Source organism: Thalia democratica, chromosome 2, assembly GCF_965202585.1.
Source record: "Thalia democratica chromosome 2, ktThaDemo2.hap1.1, whole genome shotgun sequence".
NCBI classification, from domain to species: domain Eukaryota; kingdom Metazoa; phylum Chordata; class Thaliacea; order Salpida; family Salpidae; genus Thalia; species Thalia democratica.
The window spans coordinates 92465692-92477782 of record NC_139166.1 but is presented as its reverse complement, the minus strand read 5'-3'; positions in this window follow the sequence as shown (position 1 = coordinate 92477782).

Below are 12091 nucleotides of genomic sequence, written 5' to 3'. Positions count from 1 at the left end.
ATAAAATAATGCATACGAGGTTTTTTATTAGTCTAAGTTAATGACCAGCAACAAACGTAATAAGTTAATGTATAAGCTATTTAAAGCCGTAAAAATTTCAAACACGAATTGGTTTAATTTTAACAACGAGTTACTATTTCAAAAAACTGTCAAAACTATTAGTTTTCTATTTTTTAATGGATTATTTTTGCATTGTTGCGTCATAAAGAAGTTCAAAGGCAGCTATAAAATGCTGAAATTTTAATTTCAAGTGTAGTTTGCTATATTAAATTGACACAATCATTTCGATTAAGTTTAATTATTATTATGTGTTTTTAATGTTTACTGTTTACTAAAACTGTTGCAATTGTTAACAACTAAAAAGTTTAGACATATTTAATAAGTAAAAACTACAAATATTTTTGCAACTAACCCAGACTCCACAAAGCTCGGTGAAAACTGAACAATGTTCCTGTGAAATTATGAAAGTTAGATAAACATAAAATTAAATAATAAACAAAAAATATTATTTCAATCCAAAGGTTTTTAACAACAGTGTTGTAAGTTAAGTTGTGTCTGTAAGAGTTAATATTTTCGTAAAAAATTAAATTACACCACACGGAAAACATATTTTAGTAGAAGTTAAAAGTCAAGCATAAAAAATCAAGTTTCGCAAACACTATTTTAAGTCTACAGTCCTCAAACAGTGAAAGCTATTCTAACAACTGAACAGTATCATACCGGTAACCAACTTTAAGTAAAGTTTAAAAATTAATGGTAAAACATAAATAAATTAAACGTAACAAAAACACATGTGTTTTGACCCTCCAGGCCTAAAAAATAGGTGCCGAAACGATAAAAAGTTCAAAATAACACGAAAATGACAAAATTACGATAAAACAAACAGAGGTGTCAAAACAGGAGCGGGACAAATTAACTCGAGTATCTGTGACACCATCTTTTTGAAAAAATAAAATGTAAACAAAATAAACAGCAAGAGTTCAGGTCCAATTACCCAGTAGAAAAGATTTTATCTTGGAAATTGCATCAAATTTCGTTTGTGACGTCACTAAACAACTCTGAATGTGCGAGAGTTGGTAATTGGTTGTGAAATAATTAAAAATAACAGAAAAAATTAAATAAAAGTTGAAATTGACTCACTCGTAAATTGGTGGTAATTACAAATAAACGTTTCCGAGGGTACAAATTTAATTATTTTTAAAATTTGATTAACCATAGTTTTCTTTATTTCTGCTGCTTTTGAGTTTAAATCACATAAAAGAAAAAACACAAAATGTCAACAATCTTTAATGTTAGTTTTTAGAGTTATTTATATTAGTACTTTTTCGTTTGCATAACTGTGACTCATCTAAGTAAATTAAAAGTGTATATGCAAATTTGTGTAAAATCGTATAAACCATACATTGTTTAAACAATTTAAATAAAGTTTAGTTATGGTTTTTAAGTATCTAAGTTGTTTTAAAAACAAAATACCAAAATCAATACTGTTTTTTGGATATCTAAGATTTTTTTTTCTTACTTAATTGCTTATTTTTTGATATTTTATACTAATTATAAAAAACTTTTGTATAAGCAATTGTAGATTTTAATATTTAAATTAGCTTCACTGGTTTTAAATTACAAAAAATAAGACTAGTTTGAATACACACTTAGTAAAAAATACTTATTATAACCATCAAAATGTTTTAACAAGTCAAGTATACAAGTTTAATAAAACTCTCAGTATTTTTTTAAACATATTAGTATTGTTCATTGACTGGTTGATATTTAATAAAATATCCTGTCGATATAAACAACTGGTAAACTGTCTCTAAATATATTATTTTAAATATATAATAAAATTTTAATCATCTGGTATTTTAAATAAATATACATATAACTTGAATGAATGTTTTAGATGTAATACTAGAGTTATGTTAACACGAATTAACAAAATACAAATAAAAACTACATTTTCTAAATCTAAATATTTTTTTATTTTTACTTAGTATATTTTCAAAAATTTCTGAATGGAAGAAAAAAAGAACCGAAAATAAGAACAACGTTTTACGCGGTTTTTGTTTTTTAAAATTAAAAGGCTTCAACAGTTTTTGTAGTTTATATATATACTAATTGAAGTAAGACTTTTACATAAAAAATCATATCAAAACCAACAAAATAAAAACACATTGTTCTAACAAACTTTCTACATGCTGTTTTTGATAAAGCAATCAAAGTACTAGAAAACTCGTAAAATTTTGCACAGCGCAAAAATTCTTTTGATAAACAAATATAGTAACATCGTTTACAAGAACAATAAACTTACTTTAAAATTTATTCACCTATTTGTAATTGATTGTTTAAACAGCTTTTATGTTTTAATCTCGCTATCATTTGTAAATTATTTAAAAAGTGGTATATGTTAACAGTATTTTAACTTAAAATATTTAGGTTATATAAAACTTACTTCATACCATATATGATAGCTTATCTAAAATTCGTGAATAGTTTTTTTTTCAAGAACTAAGCAAAAATAAAACTGAAATTTACTTTAAGTTTACATGGTTTTACGTTTAGCTAAAACATTTTATACTATAACAATTTATAATTAAAACTATTACAAAAACTACATTTACCATTAAATTTAAAATAATAAAGTTAGCGTAAACTTTTGGTAAAACTTTAATAATTTACAGCTAAGTTAAACATTTTACTAATAAAATGCCAACGAGAATATTGCAGTCTAATATGAATTACCTATTTATCTAAGCTTTATTTGTTTTTGATTGGAAAAACAAAAACAATTTTTTTAAGGTCAAAATAAGTGTGTACAATTACATAACTATAAAAAATATTTTGCGTTTAAAATTGTTTTTCAAAATAGAAACTTTCGATACTTTTAAGAAATAAATCTTGAAATATACGTTTTTTAATCGTAAAAAAACAAAATCACAAACTCATTTGTACTTTACTTTAAAAAAATCTTAAATTAAGTTGTAAATAAAAAAGCAGTTTAACTAAAGTAAAGTTTAAGTTTTTCTTTAAATTTTACGCGCTAAAAGTATAACGCTTTATTTTTAACACCCACATAATAGCTTATACTAAACGGTCAACTTTGGTTTGAAAACTACTATTTTGCTTTTTTTTTTTTGCATTTTAATTCATAAAAAACCGTGTTCCCATCATATTAAATACAGTTATTTTTATAGCTTAATAATGTCAGCCAAGTTTATTATTTTGGTGGTAATTCATTTAATTATCGCAACAGTTGTTTTAAACCTTTGAAATTTTTTACTACAATAATTAATGCTTTCTAGTATTACTTTAATGTTAACTAAATAACTTAATTACATACTAACACATGTTTTAAAACATTTTATTAAAGCATCTAATTTTAATTTTATGAATAAAACGTACCGAAAAATTATTACCAGTGTATTGCCATATATATGCTTTAATTGTTTTCATTTAAATCAATAGTTTCGATTAATAACAACACTAATACAGCATGCTTCTAAATTAATGCATAAAAAACTATTTCTAATTTTTAATATTAAAATATTAAAAAAAAAAATAAACAAACCACCACATAGGGGCATCTATCCTTTCAGTTTTCTGTTTCTTTTTGGCAAAACTCGAAATATCAATAATGCTAAACATCAAAACAAATACTTTCCACATTTTTTTTCAATTTATCTAAACTGAGTTGTGCTGACTCTATAATTAGCTGTGAGAATATTTCGCAACGAGAACGAATTCAACAGCATACTTATACATTTATTTTTGAGAGAAAAAGAAAAAGGTCATTTTCAATGTTTAAATTTTATCCGCTATGGGTAGTAAAGAGCACTGCTTACGACTGAACTTATTTTGATCACTTGCAATGTGCTTAAATTAAACATCAAGCTTTTTATTTAAAAAATTCTTAATAAAACTTTTAAGCTGCTTAACTTAAAGTAATTTTAAACTATAAAAAATCAAGTTTATCATTATTAATTTCGAATAGTATTTATAAAAAAATTGAACTAAAATTTATTTTTATGAAATTTAATAGATAAGAAGTTTAAAATGAGAATATTAATATTTAATTTATAATTATAAACAACAACAATTCAAATATTTATGCCTTTATTAGCAGCTGTGTCAACAATATAATTTCTAATAGTTTAGCTATTAAGTTTGTTTGTTTCATATCATAATAAACAATTTCGAATAAAAGTAATTATTTTATAAAACTCATAAAGTTATCATAAAAACAAAAACTAAAACTAAATTAAACTCACAAAAAATGTAAAACAAAGCTAAGTAGAAAACTTTTATTTGAATTGTATACTTAAAAGTTCTTAACTTTACTTTTGGAAACAATGAAACATTAAAAAAGGCTTAATAAAGCAAAAACATTTTACAGTATAAACTAAATCTAACTATTTTCAACAAACAAATTCAAAATGCTTTATGTTTTATACTATGGTATACAAAGCTTTATAGTAGTACAACATACATAGCATTATGTAAACAGTTTAATAGTGTTAGGCAATCAAACTTTTAATAATACAATTCTTATATGATAACTGTCTATTAATTTTAACAATTATTCACTACGAATATAACTAATGAAAATTTATGTTTTTATTTGTAGTAATCCTTAAAAATAAGCTAAATTGTTTATTAAGTTGTCTATAAATTCTGTTTTTGAACTGAAGTCTACAATTTATTTATTTAAGTATCAAGTTATAACTTTGCATGTAAACCAGTCTTATTGAAGTAGTAAGACAGAATAACAGCAGTTTATATAAATAAAAATAAGTTCATGAAACATTAAACGTACACAGTTAAAAATTATTTTGTAAACATTTTGCAAAGTTTATGAAATATTAAGCGTATATAGTTTGGAAATTATTTTGTAAACATTTTGCAAAGTTCGAATAAACCCTATAAATAATATGCTAGTAATGTAATTTAGTATTAACACGAGGTTTAATACTTCATAAACCATCGACTTTTGCCGAAAGGAATTTTAAGTTATAAAACACATGTATATTTTTATAAGAGTTGTTTTTTTAACTTTTGATGAAACCTTGTTTTACAATGAATTTTCAATTAATAAATTTTAAACATTGTATCCTTAAATTTCTGTTGAAAACTTTTATGTACTTTATATGTTTCTTTACCTTTGTATGTAGAACAGGCTTAAAGTACTTAAAGAAAGTTTTTAGACAAAGTTAAGAAATTTATGAAAATGCAAATCTTAAATTTTTGAAGTTTTTAAGTTATATAGCTTGATATTTATTTTTCAAACACCGTAGAAAGTTCTAACAAACCTTTTAAATACTATGCTAATCACGTAATTTAGTATTAATACGAGATTAAACTTCATATATTAGCTTGTTTTTTATTATGTCATGAAAAAAAATATTCTTACATTATACCCTCGACCAGTTTAAATTTTAATCGTTTGATTTAAAACCTAAAGCTTAAGAGAACAAAAACAACTTTTATACAAGCTCTACTTCAACTTCGTAGAACAAAAAACATTAGAATATCAATGTTTTTGAGTGTTGTGCTATAAATTTTTATTTTTTTCAATTTCAGTTTATGCAAACTTTAAGTTAAGTAACATTTTGTAAAACGTTTTTAGACGAGTTTGACGTTTTAACGTATCTTCACGTAAAATGTTAAAGTCCTTATTATTACGTATTTTTCCTTGAAAACAATTTAAAAAACCTACGCTACATATAAATTTGTTTTTAAACTAAAAAACCTTTGAATTTGTGTTGTAAAAGTGTTTTTTGTTTAAGTTTTCCATATCGCTAACTATTATGTAAGGATTAAGCCTTTCATTGTTACATAATGCCTACAAGTATTCCAAAAAACACATAAATTAAAAACATTTTTTGGAACTTTAACCAACATATTTCTCACATAAACTCGAAGTTTTATAACAAAAAAAGTTCGTGTATGTAATAACAACACATTTAAGTAGCAGGAGCCTTCATAATACGCAATTTGTTCTAAAATGTTGTAGTTTGTCTTTAACTTTTTTTTGAGTCTCAAGTTTTTCTCAGATCAAGTATAAAACTTTAAGTGAAAACATATGTAAACTATTATTTGGTTTGTTTAAAATATGTTACTCTACTTTTTTTATAATGCATAGAGTAGTTTTAACAAAATATATATAAAGCGACACAACATGTAACTTTTTTTATTTGTTATTTAAAACTAAGGAAGTCATGTGCATCTGTTTATTATATCAAACAAGTTTTTTTTACGTTTAAATTAAAAGTTGCGCTTAATTTAAAAAAAAAACATTTTAAAGCTTGTAAAACAAAATAATTTTTACATTGTTCGTTTTTCATTTTTGCATGAAACGCTTAGCAACTACAAAAAGTCAACATTTATACGTTGTACAGCAGAAAATTTAATTTATTTGTTTTTCATTACTCATATTATTTATTGAAGGACCAAAAAAGCGCTCAAAAATTCTGGTAAATTCTGGTCCAAGGACCTGGTGTAAGAAAACCTTTCTGTTATCGAGTCATATACCACGGATGCCTTTTAACATCTTGTCCAGCACAACTCAACTCAAGCTAAAAGTTTTTATGACCTTCGTATCCTCTGTATCAAAAGCCTGAGACTTTTTGAAAAAATCTTATAAACTTTTGACACACAGAGCGAAATATAATAACATAAATAAGTCGTGTAATTATTGTAAACATATTTGAATCAATGAAATCTCAATATTGCGTACTTTACAAGTATGAATTTTATTGGCGCCACTTATTTACTTTAAAATGTCAGTTTCCAATAGAATTTTTATTTCTGTCCACTTGAATTCTGATTTTGTTATGTCTTCCAATAATATACATTTATATACTCGTTTTAAGCGTGTAAATAACATGTCTAAATATTGAGTTTAACATCAATTTTCGACCTTGTAAAAAAGTTTTGGATTTTTTTTTCACACAGTAGTACGTGCAAAGTTTAATTTACTACTTTTTAGACATGGAATAAATGTTTTATTAAATTTTCACTTGCAACTTTTTTTAAATAGTTGATATAGAACACAACTTTTAACACTTAAAAGTATACTTTATACATTTTGTAAACTTTAAGATTATGTTTTCGTACTATTTTATAAAAATAAAAGTTTTATGTATAAAGCAGTATGTAATACACTATTAAATCTGTTCAAACCGTATATTTAAATCAGTATTATAATAAAATAAAAACTCATCTAGTATATTATGGAATTCTTAGTAATTTTTTTTTGACGAAATCTTATTAAACTTAACATTCTATTAATTTTAATGACTATAAACTTATATTAACTTATATGTTATGATATCTTTTTAGGTGCTTTTAAATTTAGCAGTTATTGACAAATTCTTAGTATAAAGTTTGTATCTATCATAAGTTTGCTCAACAAAGTATTGCTGTGTTAGTCAAAGTTTTAATTTTTAAAACTTTTTTAAAACAGTTTTTTTATGTGTAATGCAAATTTTTAAACATTTATTTTGTTTTATTAACCCAAATTAAGTATTTTATTATGAGTTTTGGCAAGTAGGTGACTTTCAAAAATATTCTTTTATATATAACTCACTAATACATGACATTTCTAGCACAAATAATTTTCAAGGTCTTGTAAAAATATATTTTTACAAAGTAAACTTACTACTTACAGAAAATTTAGTTTGTTATTTTTTTGAAATCAAAAAAAAATGTAGTAATAAAGTCAATAAGTAAAATTTCAATTTAGCAATAGTTAGTATGCTCAACATTAACGACAACTTCTAAGTTATGTTAGCTTTTCAAACTGTCATTGGAAAGCTTATTAAGAAATTCTTTCACAAAACAGTCAACGTTCTTGCTTTATTTTTTAAATACTTTGTCTTAAAAATAATTTGTAGATTTTTTGACAGAATGTTCATCTTTAATTGTGTTGGAAACGTTTTAATTTCATCTGCTTTTAAAAGTTTACTCTGTCAACTAAACTGTCTTAAATATGTATTTAATCATTACAGATGCTTTTTGAAATTAACTTATCTAAGCTCATTGTTTAATACAAGATAGATCTATAAACCTTCTAATTGGCCATCGTTTGAAGAAGTTTGTTCGTAATTGCGTCTTTAATTAAAACTTCTTTAAGTGAAAATTTATTCAAACTAAAGTTAATTGTGGAACTAAAATTCAGTAAGCAGTTTTTTTATGTTGAAAAAGACTTTTTTTACTAAACTACCTTTAGATATACTCTAAAAACATAAACAAGTTCAATAAAAATGATACATTATAGTAAAAAGTACATCTTTAGTACCAAATCAACTTGATAGTCTTTCGTTTAAGTAAACTTAATCGCAATTATTAATCAGAACTTTCAACTTTATAACGCAATAAATTGTAAAGCATTTTATTATTAAACTACTGACAATAAAAAAAATTGCTTGCAAAAGTGTATTCTCAAAAGTAACCAAATAGAGACTTTTGATAAAACAAAATTCTAAAAGTATAAGACAAGGTGTAAAACAGGGGTCGGCAAACTGCGGCCCGCGGGCCAATTGCGGCCCGCGAAGGGTAAATCTGCGGCCCGCGAGCACGTTATTTTTTTGAATGGAATGCGGCCCGCGAAAGAAAATTTTGTGGCCCGCGAGCATGTAAAAGTGGCCCGCTGAGCAATATTACAAGTAAAAATTTTTTCGGTAATTCGATTTAATTTGATTAGTTTGGTTTTAAGTCTTTGTATAACATTTAAAAATAATTAGAAGAGGTTACTTCTTTAGTTTAAAAATGTGAAAAAGACAGATTAGCATTCTAACAGGATATTTTTCTGAGTTTCATAATAACTTTTATTTTACAACAGCAAGAAATTATCTGAAAAAAAAGTGTAAAGAGTGCTTGAATTTAATAATTAGTTATATTATATCTATTTATTAAATAAACTAAATGCAAATGTTTTCCATTTTGCACAAAAGTAATGCACAGTAATTAACTTAAGTTTCATTTCTTTATAGCTTAGATATTCTTTTCAATATATTTTATACCAAAGTTTCTTTTATATTTTTTTTTATTTGTAAATGTTATGTTTTAGTGTAAAAACATTTAAAATAACATAGTAATAAGAAAAAAAGGTTTATTTGAGTTTTGTTTTCATACATTTTATTTTTTTAGAAGTTTTCTTTGCACTTAAATTAATTTATATGCACACCAACTTAAAAAGATGCTCATATTTTAAACCACTTTTTATAAAATACTTTAGTTAGTTTAAGTTTAGTTTATGCATAGTTTTCTAAGTTTGTTTTTTCTACATGTAATATTTAAATTTGTACAGACACATTTAAAACAATATATATGACATAAACTAATATAGTTTTTGTTAGGTATACATTTTCATTTTTCAAACATTGATTTTGTCAAACTTAGTTAACTTTTATGCCTTGCATATCAATACACACATTTGCTGTTTTTTGGAGCTATCTATTTAATATAAACTAGACTTAGGGATGGTTTATAAACATTGACAGACACTCACACTATCACTATTTGAAGACTTCAAATCTCAAGCCAACTAAGTCATTTTATAAGTTTTTGGCTAGAATTGTTTTTTGTATACAAAAATATCAGGAATGTTTTTGTTAACTCAGGCTGGCTTTTTTGCTTAAAAGAGTGGAAAATTAAACTTATGATGTAAGTTTTGCTCAACCCAAAGTGTTAGTTTCAGTTATAATATATGTTAAATTTTAGGACTTGCAGCTGATATAATTCAGAATATTATTTATATTATTGTGTATATTTAAGTGTGAACAATCAGTGTTACCAAAAAACATGAATCTCGGAAAAGCTTTGAACTTAAAAATTTATGCTTAAAAATTTTGGAAAAAAACTTGAATTTGAGAATTTTTGAAAAAGTCTGGAGTTTCAAACAATTTTTACATGTAAAGTAGTGAAATTTCAATTTGACACAAAAAATTTAGCAAATAAACATTTCTTTATTAAAATATATAAAAGTAGTTTAACGGTGTTTTTTAATATTGATATACTTTATAAGACACTTTTTAAACTTGAATTAAACTCTATACTCAAAATAAAATAAGGAATCGTACTTCTAAAAACTTTGTATTTGTGCATTGCACCTTTACTTGTAAAATTTCACCGACTGTTGTGCTTCGTGTTTGAACTAAACCAAGAAATTATACTAAAGTGTCAAAGTTAAAAAAACATCTCTAATAAAAATTTTCAGATGAGTAATAGTTTTCCTATCAGTGTTCTCATGTTAACATACTGATTAAAGTCATAATTTGATTTATGCGACTTTATAACCTTGATGCATTTCCTAAATAGGATTTTTTGTTGTCATTGAAGAAATAAACAAAAGTTTTTCATTACTGCCAAAAAAATTTTTTTTTTAAGTTTTCAATTATAAACGGTATCTCATTTATAATAACAAATTTTGCTACTTTATAACTTACCTTAACAACTTTTTTCTGATAATTCTGTAGTAACTGAAGATAATCATGTGCTTTGTTGGAACTGACTTTGGTAATTTGTTTATTTATCGTTTCTCACAATAACTCCTAACTAACGTTTTATTTTTATTTTTGTTGCTCGTCTTTTATTTTACAACTAATATTTTTATCTGCAATATTCTTATTGCAGATAAAGAATTGCTGTAATGCTTAATAAAAATAAGTTTTTCTCTTTGCTAATGACTCAATAAAGTTTTATACTTTTATTAAAAATGTTTGAGAAAGTTAATTGTCCATTCCAGCTGACTTATAATTTTTTGGCATGTAATTTGTTTACTGTTAATAAGTTTCGTTGTTTCTTTATGTTGTGAACTTTGTTTTAACTGGGTTGCTACACAAACAGGCTATTTTAAAAGCTTGAAAACTCAGATGTGTGTGAAACTTTTATTTCAAACACTTTAAAGAAATCTTAGAATTCCCAGAATAGTTAATAATTAATGATGATGATATTTTTACTAGGTACTTAAGCTTGATTTACAACAATTTACTAGTTTTTTAAACTTTTAATGAACTTAGGCTGGTTTGATACAACTCAGACATTTTTGCTTTTTAAGTGACAACCATGTTAAAGACTACTACTAATAAGATATTTTATTTAAGTATTCGAGAATTAATTATGTTAAAGAATTCGTTCTAGCTTTCTATAATACAAACAGGCATTAATTTTATCAAATTAACTAATTACTAAAATTTTTAATGAATGTAAACTATTTAACACGCAAAAACTTTTTATTGAAGTTATTATTCTTAGAAATATGAAAAGAGGGGTTGATAATATAACAAATATATAAAAATAACTAATAAATTGTATTTAAAGTTTGGTTTTTATAGAGAGTTAAATTGTACGTAAAATTACAAAAGTATTAAATTTAACTTATTAAATGCTTATGAAAGTACATAATTTATTAACACTTAAGTATATTATTCAATGTAAATATTATTCTATTTTTATTTTATTTAATTTAAATAGTCATTCTATGTATAGCTTAAAGTCATTTAAAATGATAAGGTGAACAAAAGTAAAACTTTTCTTTGGTGTGACTAAAACTAAAACCAAAAGATTATTCAAATGTCACTAAAACTAAAACTGTGGCCCGCGAAGACTTTGTAAACTTGAAATTTGGCCCGCGACCACCAACTGCCTGCCGACGCCTGGTGTAAAACATGAAATAATAGTCATAGCTTTTTACATACTTCTAGTTGTAATAACAGTTTTAATATATTTTAAAGTTTTACATAGAAGTAAGCTTTACACCTGCTTAATTTAAAATGTGAACCAAGTTATAGAAATACATATTTTTTATTAATTTTGTTCAAATTACCTTACACTATTTAAAAATGAAAGAAGTTGAGTAAATTATGTATTATTAACTTGTTTTTTTTAGCTGAATTTTTATTTCACTAGTTAAAATATTATCTATTTTCATTTTAAGAATATATTTAATAAATAACATTTATTTTATTCAAAGAACTTAATAGTTTAAAGTGTTTCAATAAATACGTTTAATAAACTCTATCAAAAAATACTTTAACACAAATAGTTTAGTTTTACTGCAAAGTATTGTTTTTTAAATAAACATTTATAAATTTTATCA